The sequence below is a fragment of the Athene cunicularia genome, assembly GCF_003259725.1.
Source record: "Athene cunicularia isolate RWA chromosome 2 unlocalized genomic scaffold, athCun1 chr2_part1, whole genome shotgun sequence".
Lineage (NCBI taxonomy): Eukaryota > Metazoa > Chordata > Aves > Strigiformes > Strigidae > Athene > Athene cunicularia.
In genome coordinates this window covers 60984756-61000488 of record NW_020799095.1, presented here as the reverse complement: position 1 = coordinate 61000488, position 15733 = coordinate 60984756, and the positions used below count along the sequence as shown (strand labels likewise).

Below are 15733 nucleotides of genomic sequence, written 5' to 3'. Positions count from 1 at the left end.
GCCCGGAAGGCCGCGCTGAGGGCGCTCCCGCCGGAGGGGTGGCGCGGCTTCCCTCAGCGCCGCGGGAGTGCGGCTCACGGCGCCTGTGCGCAGCGCGGCGGGGCCGTCTCTCTGCCGGCATGCCTTCGGCACCTGAGCAGCGGTCCCTTCTAAGGTACGGAAGGCGCTCGTGTTTGTTAACTGCGAGGGGAGGCATAAAATCCGACGGCTGAAGGGGGTTTGTTTGCCTTGGAGGAAGGATAAAGCATATTACTGAAACAGAGGTGCTATCAAAACCTCATAAGTCTGCTTTGCTTTAGAACAACTGGTTTTGACTCATATATTCAATGGTTTAATTGAAAAAGTTTCCTGAAGTGTGATAGGTAATGTATATGCAAGTGATATGTTAACCTTTATTTCAGTGAATCTTCCGTTAAATGAGATGTAAGATATACTAAGATGGAAAGCCTTCCCAAATCCCCGAATCAAAACAGTGAAAGTACCAAGGCCAAAACCATCCCCCAAGCTTTCTCTTTTCTCCCACAGTTAATTTAGCAATTTGCATACAGGGTGCAATGAGACATGAGTAGTGTTAAGTCACATTCTATATTTTGCGGTAATTTTATCATTTGTGTATATGTAGCTTGCTGTGATGGCCATGGTAAATGCAGTCGGGACTCTTGAGTCCTTCATCTTTCATTCTCCACGCTTCTCATTCATTTGATTTTGAACCTGCAAATCACACACAAAAAAACCCATAAGTTACTTTTCTAGCTAAGTTTTATATTGATCATTTTTTTACCATTTTGAAAATATTACTGAAACGTTTTTAAGTACTGACTGAAGATGAAGCATGATTTTGAAAACTGAAGATCCATTGCTACTGATAAAATTATTTCTAGTCAGATAATATCCACCCTTCTTCTGCAAAGATCTTTAAATTTGTTTAACATAATTATCATTGACCAAACATGTTTAACAACCTAGTCACAGTTTGGTTGTTTTGTGGTTATTTTTGTTTGGTTTTTTTTTTTTTTTTGAAAAGCAGCCAAATATTTTTCCTTGGGCACATAAAATAGTAGCATGGTATAGGAAGTTTTCTGTTTAGCACCCTAGAATCTGAAACATTATGTGTCTTCTAAGCAGTGATTCTGTACTTTATGTGATGCTTTTCCATCTGAGTTAACTGAGTCTGATGCTACTAATTAATTAACCTGTGTGTTGCTCTTACTGAGTTTGCACATGATGAGGGCACAGAAAAATGTTAAAAGTGTGTGTAAAAATAACTGAGATACCTTGACTAGCGTTAGCGAAACACCAAGCCCAGACTGACTGCGATCTTACAGCTGTACCTAAAAGCCTATTAGGCTGTGGTTCTTTTGTGCTAAGTGCTCTACTCGTATTGAACAATTTATAATCTGAAAGGAAAGACTATATGAATAATTGGGGCAAGCTGCAGAGATGATTTTTTTTTTTTTTTGCACAGACTGCCTTCTGTGTGTATTCACAGACAAAACAAAATAAGTGTTGACAATAATGTCAAACAAGAAGTTACCATTCTTGTAACTTTTAGATTTGACATCTCCTATGTTGGATGCTAATTCTGAGAAGACTGGAGTTTAGATTGTCCATGGGAATTCTGCACATGCCACAGTTATGCACAAGCATCATATCTTTGCATTCAAAAAAGCTTTTTGGTTAGAAATTACAGGTAGAACTGTTACTAGGAAAAATGTCTTCAGTTTCATAACATGTATTGCAAAAAGGGTGAGCACTCAGCATCTGTGGACTACAAATGAAGTTTACCTCATGTTTCCAGTTTCCATTCTGAACTTCTTAAATGATTCCCCCAGATGTGTCTTTTTTCTAAGATAGCAGCAAAAGGCAAATTGTTATTTATGTACATATAGAGAGACTTCTTATTTCTGCATTAATACTTGCTTTTGGCATGGCAAAGTGTTTAAGAATCTATTGGACTGCCTCTTCAGCATTTACTCAGTGGCTTCCATGAGAAATGGATTCAGCAAAGCACTGTTAGGAGCAGTGTTTTACATACAGTCCTAACCTGTTGTCTGCTTCCTGTTTCTCAGTTTTTGATAGCGTACTGCGTTGTCTCAGGAAAAAGCCAGCTGAAATGTAATCTGACTAGGACAGGGATTTGGGTTGTAATGTAGAGGGAAATTTTCTTGGTAAAATCAGGGGGCTCACTTTTCTGTTTGCTGCTTGATTTTTTCCTGCATTTTCACACTAGCAAAATGTTTGGGTTTTTGTTTTTGTTTTTTTTCTCTGGACTTTGCTATAGCTGTCCATACCTTGCAGTACCAAGAACTGCAGTACTTCCTTGTTCTTTCCAGGTTTGGGTCAGTACGGTAGTTTTGATGAGTAATCCCACCTAATCCAGTGCACACCAAAAAGGTAGCTCATTGTTTTTGCTGGGATTTTTCATGGCCTCACAGATAAGACCAATTTTTCTGCTTTTCAGAAAGTGTTAGAAGCTGTAAAATTAGTTGGTGATTTTGTACCCTTCTATAGTTTGTAGTGCCTGCTGAAATCAGAAGAAATAATATTGTACTTCAAAAGAACTGTATCAAGGATTATCTCTTGTTACTTTTTGCAGTTTAGAGAATAATTCTATGGATATAGAATTCTAAGATTTTTTTCCTATTTCTCTAGTACTTGTCAAAATGATAAACAGTTATGATTTGTGGCAGCTTAATGATTCCAATGAGAATCTCCCCCTTAGAGCTATGAAGCTGTTGTTATTATCTCTCACCACTCTGGAGGATCAATTTATTTGAAATTGGTGCAGGCAGAAAGTACTCATTCACAAGACTGAGCCCTGGGAGTCCTGTGGGCTGCTCCCGACTGGGTGGTAGTACAGGAGAGAAACCAGTGTTCACAGGAGCTCTTAAAGAGATCTGCTAGATTTTTGCCTGAATTGGGGGAGGGTGTGTGTCTTTGAAGGTCTGTGCTTTCCCAAGTTTTTTTTCCAGAAAGGAATTTTAGTTACCCTATTGCAGCAAAATTGTCTCAAATTCCTTATTTTATATGAAAAAAAAGCAGAGAGGAATACCTTTCTGGAGATCTACCTGATACAAATACCTGGAGAATTGTGTTTCATAGGCTTGACTAAGTAATTTTTTTTGAGAAACAGAAAAAAATAAACTGAAAAATCTAATAATCTAGATAAATTTGTCATTGCTAACCATGATTGCTTAACCAGATTTGTATGCTCCCTATGATGGCAACAGGAAAAGAACTTTGGAGCTCCTTTTGGCCTAGTTCAAGGTTACCCAGTTTAAGACTTTGTAACACATTGGTTGAAGGTTGGGGTGATGGTTTTGCCATAGATACAGTTTAAAGCATACGGATTATTTTTAGCCACCAGATTTTTTGATATTGCCTCTGCATGAAGGGTAGAAACAAAGTTAGTGACACCAAAAGATAGAAAACTTTTTATTCTACAGAATAAACTAATTATTGCTACTAAGTCAATGATAGCCTGGCTATCTAGTAGATTTATGTCATTGTGGGCATGGAATTCATACAACTAGTCTTTCTCACCAAAGAAAAGGGTGCTACACTGTCAAATTAGGAAGGTACAAAGTTTGAGAGAGTCCTGACTTCTGAAGAGTTCCCCAGTTGCATCTAAGTGTTTTAGTTGTGAGATGCTAGTAATGAGAACCTAATTGAACCTAAGGCTGTCATCTTCAAGTAAAAGATCAAATCTTTTGAGTGAGTTAAACAGTTTAATTAACTGCTAAATTACTGTATACAAAGAATAATTAGTATGTGCAACATTTTTAAATTCTGCCAGAGAATTTAGCTTGAGAGTCAAAGTGAGTTTGTGGTTTTGGTGGTACTAGACTAAAGATTCAGCATGTCCATTTAATTATGTTTATCTACTAATACTTATATATTGGCTGAAACCTAGCTGGAAGTGCCAGAGACGTCAGCTTCAAGATTACAAATTAAATTCATGTTAATGAACACAAATCAAATTGGTGGGTGGGAGAGTTTGCTTGTATGAGAGCCTAGGTGGCATGGTGACCTGAAGTACCAACATTCCCTATTATGTAATTGGGACTCGCCACGTGGAAGAATTCAGGAGTGGCAATGGACCTGACAGTGCAGTTCTGCATAGCGAACTGTCATGGTTGGGAACTGCTGACTGTTCTGGAGGGGCTCAGGGCTTATGCAGGCAGGGATGTATAAGCTTGCCACAGACTAGTGGCAAGCTCTGAGGTGAAAGGCAGCAAACTACCTTCCCACACTTCAGCAAGAGATCCCATATTCTTTCTTGCATCAGAAGCAAAATGAGACAAATATCCACCAGTATTTTTTTTTTGGTTAATGTTCCAAGTTCCTTGATGCACACTTTCCTTTTTTTTTTTTTTTTTTGATTGTACTACATTACAGTCCCGAAGGACAGCAGGATGTCTGGTTGCTGCAAAGAAAATGAGTCCCATTCTGAACACTATCATGTCTAGACAGTTTGTCTTCCCCAGGTCTATATAATAATAGCAATAGGTGTGGTATTGATGAGGCATAAGCCTTTGAAGTGGACAAGGAAGAGGGAATGAGGACATCTCTATTGGAGAAGTTACCAGGCTAATGAGATACTAAGTACTGCTAGCAGTGTTTAGCTGTCCGGTAGCACTTCAGTGCAACCCTGTCCTTCTGCTGTGTAACAGGGAGTACGGCAACATGCATACATTTTACTGACTGAGTGTACTCATGCATCTTTCCCAACAGCTCGAGTAGCTGTCTAGCCAGGAGCTAGTATAAGTACTCAACTAGAAAGCTGAGGAGGCCTGCACCTCTTGCATTATATATTTATTCCTAGGACATCAATGCACTGCAGGGCCCTAATCAGCTTCCAGAGTCCATTGTATAAACTCTATATGAACACAGAATAACAAGGAGCAAGAGGGGAAAGGGGCACAGCACACAGTAACGTTTGTTAGCTGTGCTCAGTACATGCAGACAACCTCTGATTTCTATCACTGTGAATAACAAACCCACCTGAGTAACTTGGTCTTGGAAAGTTTTCATTAATTAACTGTCTTGTGATTGCTACATTATTAATCTACTTTGTACCTAAATTTAATAGTAATAAAGCTTGAGACTCAACTGTAATTTATATATGCCTTGTCTTCAAAAACTGTCAATTGCTATAGCAATTTTTAAGAACAGAGTGTCAGTGATAAACCCTAAGCTGGAAATAATGCTTTATACATTCTATGCAGAGCCTCTTTGTAGTATGTTTTTAAACATTCTTTTAGCTATAGAATCACAGCTCTCAAATGTAACCAGCTGTGCAGATCTTTTGTATCATGCCTTTCAGTCTGTACATTCAGGTATCTTCAGCTACCTTGGGCTTTTCTCCATTAGATTGTATCCAGTTGGCCTGAGAGATAAGCCTAGAGAATAAGTTATAAAGCAACTAAACCTTTTTATTAGACACTCTCTCCCTTTGTGGGAGGTAAGGAACATCAGCTCCTGGGCTTGCCTGGAGAAGGTAAAACCTGCAAAGTAAAGGAGCTGTAGGTTCAGTTCACATAATTACTCTCTGTTCCCTCTGAGCAGAAGTATCTCCTAAAGGGTTGGTATGCCCTCTGATACTGCACATAGAGTACAGCACGTCCTCAGGAATGTGCTTCTCATATTCATTAAAATCACTGGAAATGTTTCTTTACTCTGTTTTTCATGATCTTCCCACTGGAATGTATGCCACTGAGTAAACAGTGCAAATAATTTGACCAGTTTTGGCTTATGCTGTAATGAAAACAGTCTGGTTTGTTTTAGAAGTGACTAATTTGAATAGAAGGATGTAACACCTAGTGTCATAGGTGAAGGATGCTTTTTTCTGAGTTATTTGTGGAGTAATCAATAAATAAGAAAGCCATCCAAGGCTATGGTAGAGTCATCAATGTTAAAGAAAAATAAAAAGGGAAACACAAGATTCAATTGATTCTTAGACATTGCAGTTTATGCTATGGGAAACGAACAACCCAAATCTGTTTTCTTTGTTGGATGACTTTATGTACTGTTATTGGTATGTTCAGATTTGAACAACAGCGTCTGAGACTGAACACCATTTTGTTTCCCTACTCAGTGAAGAAGCAAAGCTGTTTCAACAAGGAAAAAAAAAAAAGGTTTTTTTACCTACAAGAATGAAGCACATTTTTATTACCTAACCAGTTTTGCAACTAAACCATGCTGAGTTTTATTTTGTTTTTTTATTTTGTCATGGCTCTATTTTTCAGACAATTTATATAAAAATTTAGCATATCAGTAATAAATGAAGTGGTAAAATAATGTATCTAACCTTTGTCAGATGCACCAGGAGTGTTATCAAGCACTATAAAACAATGATACAAAGATCACAAGCTGGAGGAGATGCTGACTTTTCAGAGGCTGAGATCTTTCAGAGTCACTGGGACTCCTGGCAGACCCTGTTCCTGTCGCTGCCTCACCCAGGTACTGTGGCTCTGTGCCAGGGCTGGTGGGACACTGCCTGTGCTGGGATCGCCCTTAGCTTCTGGTCCATTTTCCTTTGTGGATCGGCCCCATTCCTGCTGCATGCTTCCTGAAGGTTATTTTGGGTTTTCTTGAGCCCTGAACTGACTACTGTGGGGCCTTGCCTCCAGGGTTCCCTGAGATTTCCTGGTAAATTTCTAGATCCTTGCTGAAGACTGCAGCCAGGCTACAAATGCAGATCACAGGCCTACAAGCTTCTGCATCTAAAGGGACCCCCAGGTCCCTGAACTCTTTATTGAGGAGTGGGTGAAGGTATGGGGTTTTATTAATCAGATGTGGCTAACCTCTGTTGTCTAGCCAACAGTCATTATCAGCTCAGCTGTAGTCTGCTGGCTCTCAGGAGCCCCATATTCTACCTGAATGCCAGTAACAAGGGGAATACTGACTGCAGAGGTCTGTCACAGGACCTGACCAATTTAATATTTTGTAAATGATTCGGAGGGTGCAAAAGGTTTGTGGGTAGTATGAAATCAGGTGGTGGGTGGTGATATGGGCCTAGCAGATACGCTTGAGTGCAGGGCTGCCACCCAGAGGGGCCTAGGCAATTTGCCGGAATTAGCCAAAGGGAGCCTTAGGAAATTCTAAGGAAGCAGAGTCCTGCACCGGGAAAGGAACCGCCCCATCAACAGTTGGGGACTGACTTGCCAGGGAGAAGCTTCTGCTGAGAAGGATGTAGGTGGGCCCTAGTAGACACTAAGCTGCCATGAGGCCAGCAGTGTGCCCTGGCAGTGAGAAAGGCCAAGAGCATCAAGAGGAGCAGAGCCAGCAGATCAAGGTGAGTCCCTAATCGATGTTAGAGTCCATCTAGAATACTGTGTCTTGAACCTCCACAGCTCAGGGAAGATACAGACAAAACGAGATGATCTTTAAAGGTCCCTTGCAACCTAAACCATTCTGTGATTCTGTGGAAACTTTATCTAGATGCTTCTGCAGAAAGACATAAGGTGTCAAACATTGGAACATTTACATTCTGATCCTTCCATTCTTTTTCCCCTTAAAGAAGTGGGGGAAAAAAGGCAATTATCATAAATTTTTATTCCCTCGTTTATTTCAAATAATAAATTACAGACTGTTTGATCACTGCTTGAAATTAGATGACTGCATAATATCTGTATAAGACAAAATTCTACAGTGGGACTCAAGTCCAGTAAAGGAGTAAGAGCGCTCTCAACTTTAATGTTCTTGAAAAGAAACACAAGTTTATGTACTTTCCTGGTTCTCAACTTGGTCAGAACCCTCAGGTTGAGTCTGTGGAAGTTTGTCCTGAGAAAGGAAGGGAAAATGCTTCACATAGCAACTAGGAACTCTTATCTGTTACAGATACTTATGATGATGTATCAGTCTGAATTACACCTTAGCTGTCTGTGATTCTCTGACTCTTATCACATCTCTTTTTCCATCTCGCAGTTTGAAGCTGCAGGATGCAGTTTTGTTCTTGATCTTTCCCTCTCTGTTGCTGCAGTGTTTGCTTCTCTCTTCTGAATTTACAAATCTGCTGTTGCATTTTTGTCATCTCAGCTTGTTTGTTTTCAAATTGTGCTTGTGATTTGAAGCTGAGCAGCCAGCCCGTTATATTTGGATAGCAGTTGTTGACTTTCTGCCAACCTGCCATCCTTTTCTCCCTGGAATTTTGTTTGCAAGGATAGGAGCCATTTCTTTGTATTTTCCTTTTCCTCCCTTAGCACCAGGGCCAAAGTTACAGTCTTGGCCTCCTGTTTCTACTTTTTTTTTTTTTTTTTTTTTTTTTTTCTCCAATCACTGTCTCCTAAACCTGGTCTTCACTTCTGTCTCATGCTTTATTTGAAGGAGATAATATGCAGATTTAAGTTCTTCCACATGCTTCAGAAGGGCTTTTTTTTCTGTCTCGGCACCCTCAATACACTTGATCGCACTAAAGAGAGTTCCCTGTGTGACTGTCAGCCATCTCTTAGCCTCATTTTTCTCCTTCATGAATTTACCTTTTGTTTCATTTCAATCTTCAGTATCCTCCTTTAATCTGCTTATTTTTTTCCCCAAATGCTGTTGCTGGATGTTTTTTGGCTTTAACTCTTTAAATTGGTCTTCAGAGAAATGGTTTCATAGTAAGAATCAATAATCTGTGTTGGCTGTTTCTTCTGATTCTACTTCATCCTCTTAGTCACATCATCTAGACCTAAATTCTCTTCATTAAACAGTAGTTTTCCCCTATCTTTAGCCTTCCTCAGAACCATATCATCACACTGAAGATCTGTGATTTGGGTTTGTTATTGCTGAGCCTCCTCTAGCTCCTTGATGACCCCTCTAAGGTTCATAACTGTCTCCTGAAATGATAATTTTTCCAAATGGTAATTGGAATATTTTGTTCCGCACATATCTGAGGATGCTTCATAAGGACTTGGACAGGGCCTCCCCCTTCTTTAAGTGGAGAGAATCCCTTTATTGCTTCTATCTCCTTGTTTATAGTCTTCCTTGTGAGCAAGTGATATCTTGGAATGCTGGAGTAAAAAGTCCTTATCAGCTTCCAACGTTTCCTAGAAAGACAACCACATTCTATCATCAATTAATTAGAAAAATGAGAGGTCATGTGGCTTGACAATGATCTAGTCAGAGAAGGTGGAAAGGCAACAGAGGATAAATTTGAGTAAACTTCCCCCACACTGTTACATTACTAGTAGAGTTGTGTCATTCTTCTATTGAAAAACAAGAGGTGACACCCTCTGTTCAATTTATGCAAACTATTTTTTCACTAACTTAAGTGGAAATTTCCTACCTGTGAAGATAAGTCAATGTGGACCAGCATTATGAAATGATGAAACTGAAGAAGCCCACCCTTCTACAATGCCTGCAGCCCTTGCACCTGCATCAAGCTCCAGTGGAGTGCCCTAACTTACAGTAATTTTGGCCTTAAAGCAAGAATTTAAAAAACCAAGAAATTTAAATTAAACTTGGCCAAACATTTTGATTGTAGAAAATGGAGAAAAATAAATGCTTACATTAAAGCAGTAAGAAATAAGTCTTCCAAGGCTCCATGCATTGCTTTGTAAGACAGAGGTAGGAGGCAAAAAAATATGCTTGAAATGCTAATGAATTTCTCTGTTGAAAGAGTAGGACAGTCAGAATACCTTATAGTACCCTACATAATAGGTCATACAATCTCTTACTGAATTTCCTAGATACTGCAATAAAAATAGAGTTTGATCCAGCATTTTAAAATGTTTGGGTTTAATTTTTTTCTTACACTCTCCAACTGAAAAAGAAAACCCTAAATAGGAAAAAACATCTCAGATTCTGGTGGAAACTGTCTCTCAATATTTTCTCTTTAATTGTACTGTATTACACTGTTCTTTATACCTCTTTTCACTTCTCTGACTATCAGGCCTGGTATATACACTATGCTCTCACGCAAAGAATCAGATGATATACTACTCGCTCTTGCTCCAGTTCTTTGGAGGCTCTATCTTTTGTCCAGTGGCTGCCTACCAAAAGAGTGTCATTTGTAGTCTATAAACATTTGTAATTTGTAATAATTATAATTAAACACCATTTAACTTAAATTTTAATTGCAATTAAAATTTTTAATATTTTGTAATTTGAATAGGAACTTCAATGAAGGTGCACTGCCCCCTACATTCCAAATTCACTTAATTCAAAGTGCAACTTCAGCACCTGCACTTGATATTCATAACACTTCTATGTTATAGATCTGGGAAGCCCAGCACACACATAAAAAAATATTGCAATATATTTGTAATTTAAAGTGCTACTTCTGGTTTTATGAGAGAAAGATATTTTCATTAAAGATATTTTCATTATTCAAGCCTGCATTCAAGCAGCATGAAATCTTACCATGACTTCTTCTGGACTGTGAGTTTTGCTAGCCAAGTTCAAATTACCCTCTCCAGAAAAGTGTTTCTTAGTACCAAAACCTGGATATATCTTGAATGGAGAGCCATGGGGCTGAGTGAGAAAATAAGACGGATCTTTTGTGGGGGATTCTTTAATAATGCAATCCAATAGTGACTCCCCCATTTCTACAAATGGCACTTCATGAGGAACTACAAGGGTCTTAACTGATAATTGTTCTGGCAGTGAAACCTCTTCTCTCCTAGATTCCTGCAGTTCTTTTTTAATAGTTTCTTTTCCATCAATGTTTTCTTCTCAACAGCCCAGCATTCTCCTTTGATGTGCTGGTTCGTTTTGGACTGTGTATTCTTCCTCTGGGAAAAATGTGTCCACACCTGAAGATTCCTTCCAGATTGCTACGCCGAAAGTCGTGCTGCTTCTACTGCAAGTGTTTCTATGACTTAGGAGCTCCACTGTTTTATGAGAGGTAACTTGAAAATTTATGTAGAATCAAAAAAAAAAATTAAGTTTCTCACAATGCTTTCAAAGAATATTTGTGAAAATAACATAGTGGAGGAGAAGAGGTACTTTGCTTGGAACTTAACAAAACATGTGAATCATTTGCCTCCTCAGCATGTATAATGTTTGATCAGAAGCCACCTAGACAAAACATGATGCAACTACATGAATGTTCACAGCAGCACTGAAGTACTGTATCATCTAATTTCTCTTTCCTATATATGTGTGTGCCTCTTCTATTTAAATCAGTGCATGTATAAAATCAGAATATAAGCTGCAATATTGGAATATCAAGCATACTGCATGGGATAAAGGAGATCTTGGCCTCCTGCTGTGCTGCTGACCAAGAGAGTCACAGTATAGGGACTGCAAAAAGCTGAGCAGGATTTCTGTTAATGTCCAAGACAGCATAAGCAGGTTTTTGTAACAGTCACATGAACTTGATATAAGTTATTGTAGGTGCAGTGAAGTTGGAGAGGCTGAGCTCAGCTGAACCAGCTGGGGCCGTATCTCAAGAAAAGGCCATCTGCTTTGTGGAGTGTGTGTAGCTCCTCACAACTATTTGTGTTCTGTGTGTTGTGACAGCTTACTGTGATCGTGGGTAAGAAAGAGGGACTCACAGCTTGGAAGAAGGTGGAAGGACTCAGCTGCGAGGGATGTGCTTCACTCTTCATTACACTGGCAGAGTAGAAGGAGAATGTAGCAGCAGCATCTTACTTCTAAAGCTATACGTAAGTAAACTGACCCTTCTTTTTTCTTCTCTGTATGATCACTGTTCAGGACGTAGATTCAGTTTTCTATTTTCAGATAGCTTTTTATGTAAATCATCTAATTTTAACAGTTTATTGACCATATGCTTTCTTTTTCCCCCTCCTATGTCTGTCCATGCTCTGTACAGTCCCTATAGTTTCTGTCCTTCCCTCACGCCATGCCAACAAGCCATAAGCAGCTGGCCTCAAAAACTAATGAAGTCTGTTGGTTTCAACAGGTTTTGCACCAGCTCAAAATCTGAAAAACTGCACTATCCAGGAACTACGAAGTAATGCCCCGGCATATTTTGGTAGAGGAGGGGTGTGCAACAGTTGAAATATTATTGTAACTCATCTAGCACATGGCAATTGAAGTCCCTCTCATGTTTGACATCACCAACAGGAACATACCACATGTCAAATTTTCCAAGACAGGCTCAGAAACACAGGTTCCTTCACAAAGCTGGCAGTCAGTGTCTTTTCTTCCCCTTGGGTTCTACTTTTCAACCTGCAAATGTAAAGGGAATTGTTAGTGGTCATCTCAAATTGCTTTTCCCAGAAAGGAGCAAGACACAGAGATTCTGCCTACTGGGTCTCTGTGCCCAGTTTCCCAGCTTCAGTGTGAACCGGAATATATCCCTGTTTTACATAACATGCAGTGTTAAGTACAGACTTGGTGCATCTCCAAGGGTGAGCAAACATTGTGACTCTTAATTTTCAGGAAAGGTCAAAATGTAGTCATAGGCAGAGTAAGGGAGGCGATAGTTTTCCAAGGATAGTCTCATATGAGGAGAAACATGGAGCTACAGTGGTCCAAGTCGAGTATATAGGCTGATAAGAGGTCTATACTCCCAGGGATTAGGGACACTTACTGCTAAACCTCTGTCACCTTTCACATTCCCTGTCATATGGCAGCTGGTACATGGAACTGTAATGCTGCTTCTCCCTTTCCCTCCTGCTAACTTGCACAGTGGTCAGTAAGGCGTGGAGAGCCTGAAATCCCTACTTTCCTTCAGTGTGAACCTGCAGGGGAATGCTAAAAATAAGTTACCTCTTCAGAGAGATTGAAGGCGGAGGACGGTATCCTCCTACTTTGTGTCCAGTTGAGGTGCCATAACTGTGCGCTACAATTGCCTGACTCCATCCTTCTGGTCAGTTCATTATATTTGCCTGATGCAGTCTATCTACATAATTATACAAACCTCCTCTCCTCTCTGAATGCCTTCTAAATGCTAATGCATTTATCTTCATGTCCTGTTGTGTTGCCACAAGAAGTATTGCTATTTCCATTTCAGAAACAAGAAACTACAACCCCGAGAGTTGCATGAAAGGAGTTACTGAAAGCCACACTGCAGATCAGCCTGTGATAGATCTGGACAAGAGTCAAAGTGAGTTTAGCGCTTGTAACACAGGAGATTCTCCTTCTGAAGGTACCACTGTCACCTAGTGGCCTGCTTTGCTTAACCCTTTTGCAGTTGAATCATTTGTAGAGTAGTTTGTGTCCATTTCAAAGTGAGCCCTTAAAGCCTGGGAAAAAACAAAGCATGCTGCTGTCTGTGGTTGTAGTGGAAGTTATGTGGAAGCCTGGAGCAAAGAGGGAATAAAAATGAATGTGGGAATCTTCTGGCAGTGTTATGTTTCAAACCATTCCCCTAATTACAATAAATTAGTATTTTTACTTAAAACCACTGAATAATTTATTAGTGAAATAAATCTGTAGGATAACACATTCTCTGCAGCTTCACCCATGTGGATTGAGTCCTCCAACAGTTGCTTCTAGGAAAAGGATCAGTAAACAGGTGATCTTAATCCAATTTTGTGTGCTGGTGGCTGTATGTTGGGAAAAAGAGCACAGAGCATGCCTGCACAAAGGCAGATCTCTGCTCCCAAAACTGGTGGCTACCCAGATTGGGTGACAGCAGTGCGTGCTGGCAGGGCAGCAACTGGAACTAAGTTTGATGACCATGTTTCCTGATGTGTGACAGAGCCACTGGCTCAAGTCCTGCCTGTCCCCAAATCAGAGGTGAACCGTTCACTGCTTCTGCTGCATTCATTTCACAGTTAAATAAAGAATGCCAGACACAGCATTGCATCTACTTTCAGAAAGGACACTTGGCAGTGAGTTCCTTAGCATACAGGCTCCCATTTTTGTTCATGTTTTGTTTTGTTTATATAACATCTAGCACAATGAAGCATGATGGGAATTTCCAGGTAATAGAAGATCATAAGAAATAACAGGACAGTTTGTTTTCATACAGAATCGACCTTTTCCCTTCCAGACCTCCCTTGTGACATGCTGCGGAACTGACCTGGGTATCATGGTGATTGAGCAAAATGAAGGCCCTCCAGCAATGCTCCCTCTCCTCTGAAGCCACCGGTGTCTAAGGAGAGCAGCGGTACCTTCTCACGCAGTTAGGCCTTGCAGGTTAGAGAATTCTTTGGAAAGCAGTTATTGTACTGCTTCTTCAGACTGACACTGTACTTTTTTCTGCCTTACCAGCTGGCACTTTGTTATGGAGAGAGAATATTTGACACAAGATTCCCTCTTTTATACAAAAGATGGAGAAAGGGGCATTTAGGTTCCAGGTGTTCTAGTGTCAGAAGCTGAAGTCGCCAAATTTGAAGACAGTCTGAAGTAAAGCTGCAGCTTTAGAAATGTCAGAAACTGGCTTGTGGTTTCCACATTCAGCGGCTCTCAGTGGGCTAACTTTACAGAAGCACTGCAGATGGAAATTGCATCTATTCCATCCATTCTTTTTTAAGGCTTCTGAGTACAAGCTTCCGTGTTTTCTGCACAGCTGCAGGTTTTTGATAACTTTTACATGAACTATTTGGATAATGGGAAAACATCTACCAAAAAAAAGTGCATTTAAAAATTTTACCATTGTATGCCAGATGGCAAAAGCACAGCACGCACTTCTATTTTCTTAATCCTACATTATATAATATATAAACAGATTAGCACCTAAATCCAGTCTCAAAAAAACCCTCCAAGACTTAGTTTGAAGTTTCAGAAGGCAGGCATTCTTTATTGGAGCACTGGATGCACGAGGGATCATTCCATCTAACGCGCATGCTGAAAGAGAAAGGCACACCTATTATATACAATATAGGAAATTATTATTAATGTAATTTCTGAGGAGTACACAGCTATTTCCAGAGAATTGAATGTGTATGTTAATACAATGCACAAGCATACTAAAATTTGGGGAAGGGTCTCTGCGGGCCTTCCATGGGGGTTTTTGGTGGTCTGTGCTGGTCCCTAGCGGTTGTTGAAGAGCTGTTTCTTTGTATCTGTTCCATGAACTCTTGAGTCTTTCTTTCATGTAAGATCTTGTCTTGGCTCATCACTCTGTCTGTAAAGTTTCTCAGCCTTATCTTTGGTTTCCACAGGTGTCTGCTGGTTTATCTGCCCTCTCCGGGATGTACCCATCACAGTTGCAAAAATTATGTCCTTGGGTGCATTCTTGCCTGAGGCCCCTTACAACAATTAGCACCAACTGCTTGCAGGCACCTGCTAGCAGGCATCAGTAAGGGCTATTACAGTGATCTAAGATGCTTCTAGCGAGGCTTGAAATTGTGGAATTCCTTTGGCTTCAATCGGAGCTTTATCTTAATAAGGATTGGAATTTAATATTTCAGAGTATATTAAATAAAACTCTATCCGTATCTATTTACAGATGACACAGATCATCACTAAAGTGTTAGGGAAAATAACCACGAACCTGTGGTAAAGAGAAATGGGCTTGAAGATGCAACATTTTAAGGCTGGTTTACTGAGAATTTACTGATTTACTTACCAGCGGTTGCTGTTGCACACCGGGTAAACAATCCCACTTGAGGGACAACACTGGGAGCTCCCCCAGAGGGAAGCTGTGGCTGCTGGGTTCACCCTGGCAGCGTTTGTCAGAGCTCCGCTGGGCGGGTACCGGATTCCCGGTACAATCCCGGTTCTGGGGCTGTTCTCGCCGCCATTTACAGCCACCTTACCGCAGCCTCTAGCGGCTGGGCCACACCCGACGGTACGGCTGACGTCAGGCGCTCGCAGCCAATCCCTGCGCCGGAACCTGAGCAGCGGGCGGGGCCGGGGGCGGGTCCCGCCCCCCTCCGTTGAACGGCCG

General features: G+C 40.5%; 1 long non-coding RNA gene across 1 annotated transcript; it reads right to left on the bottom strand.

Moving 5' to 3' along the window:
• Positions 1-8276: 8276 nt before the first annotated feature.
• LOC113477213 lies at positions 8277-15627 on the bottom strand. Its single transcript, XR_003397857.1, has 3 exons — positions 15413-15627; positions 10348-12120; positions 8277-9032 (listed from the first exon to the last, which is right to left on the bottom strand). It is a non-coding gene; the product is annotated as an uncharacterized LOC113477213 (long non-coding RNA).
• Between the last annotated feature and the right edge of the window lie 106 nt (positions 15628-15733).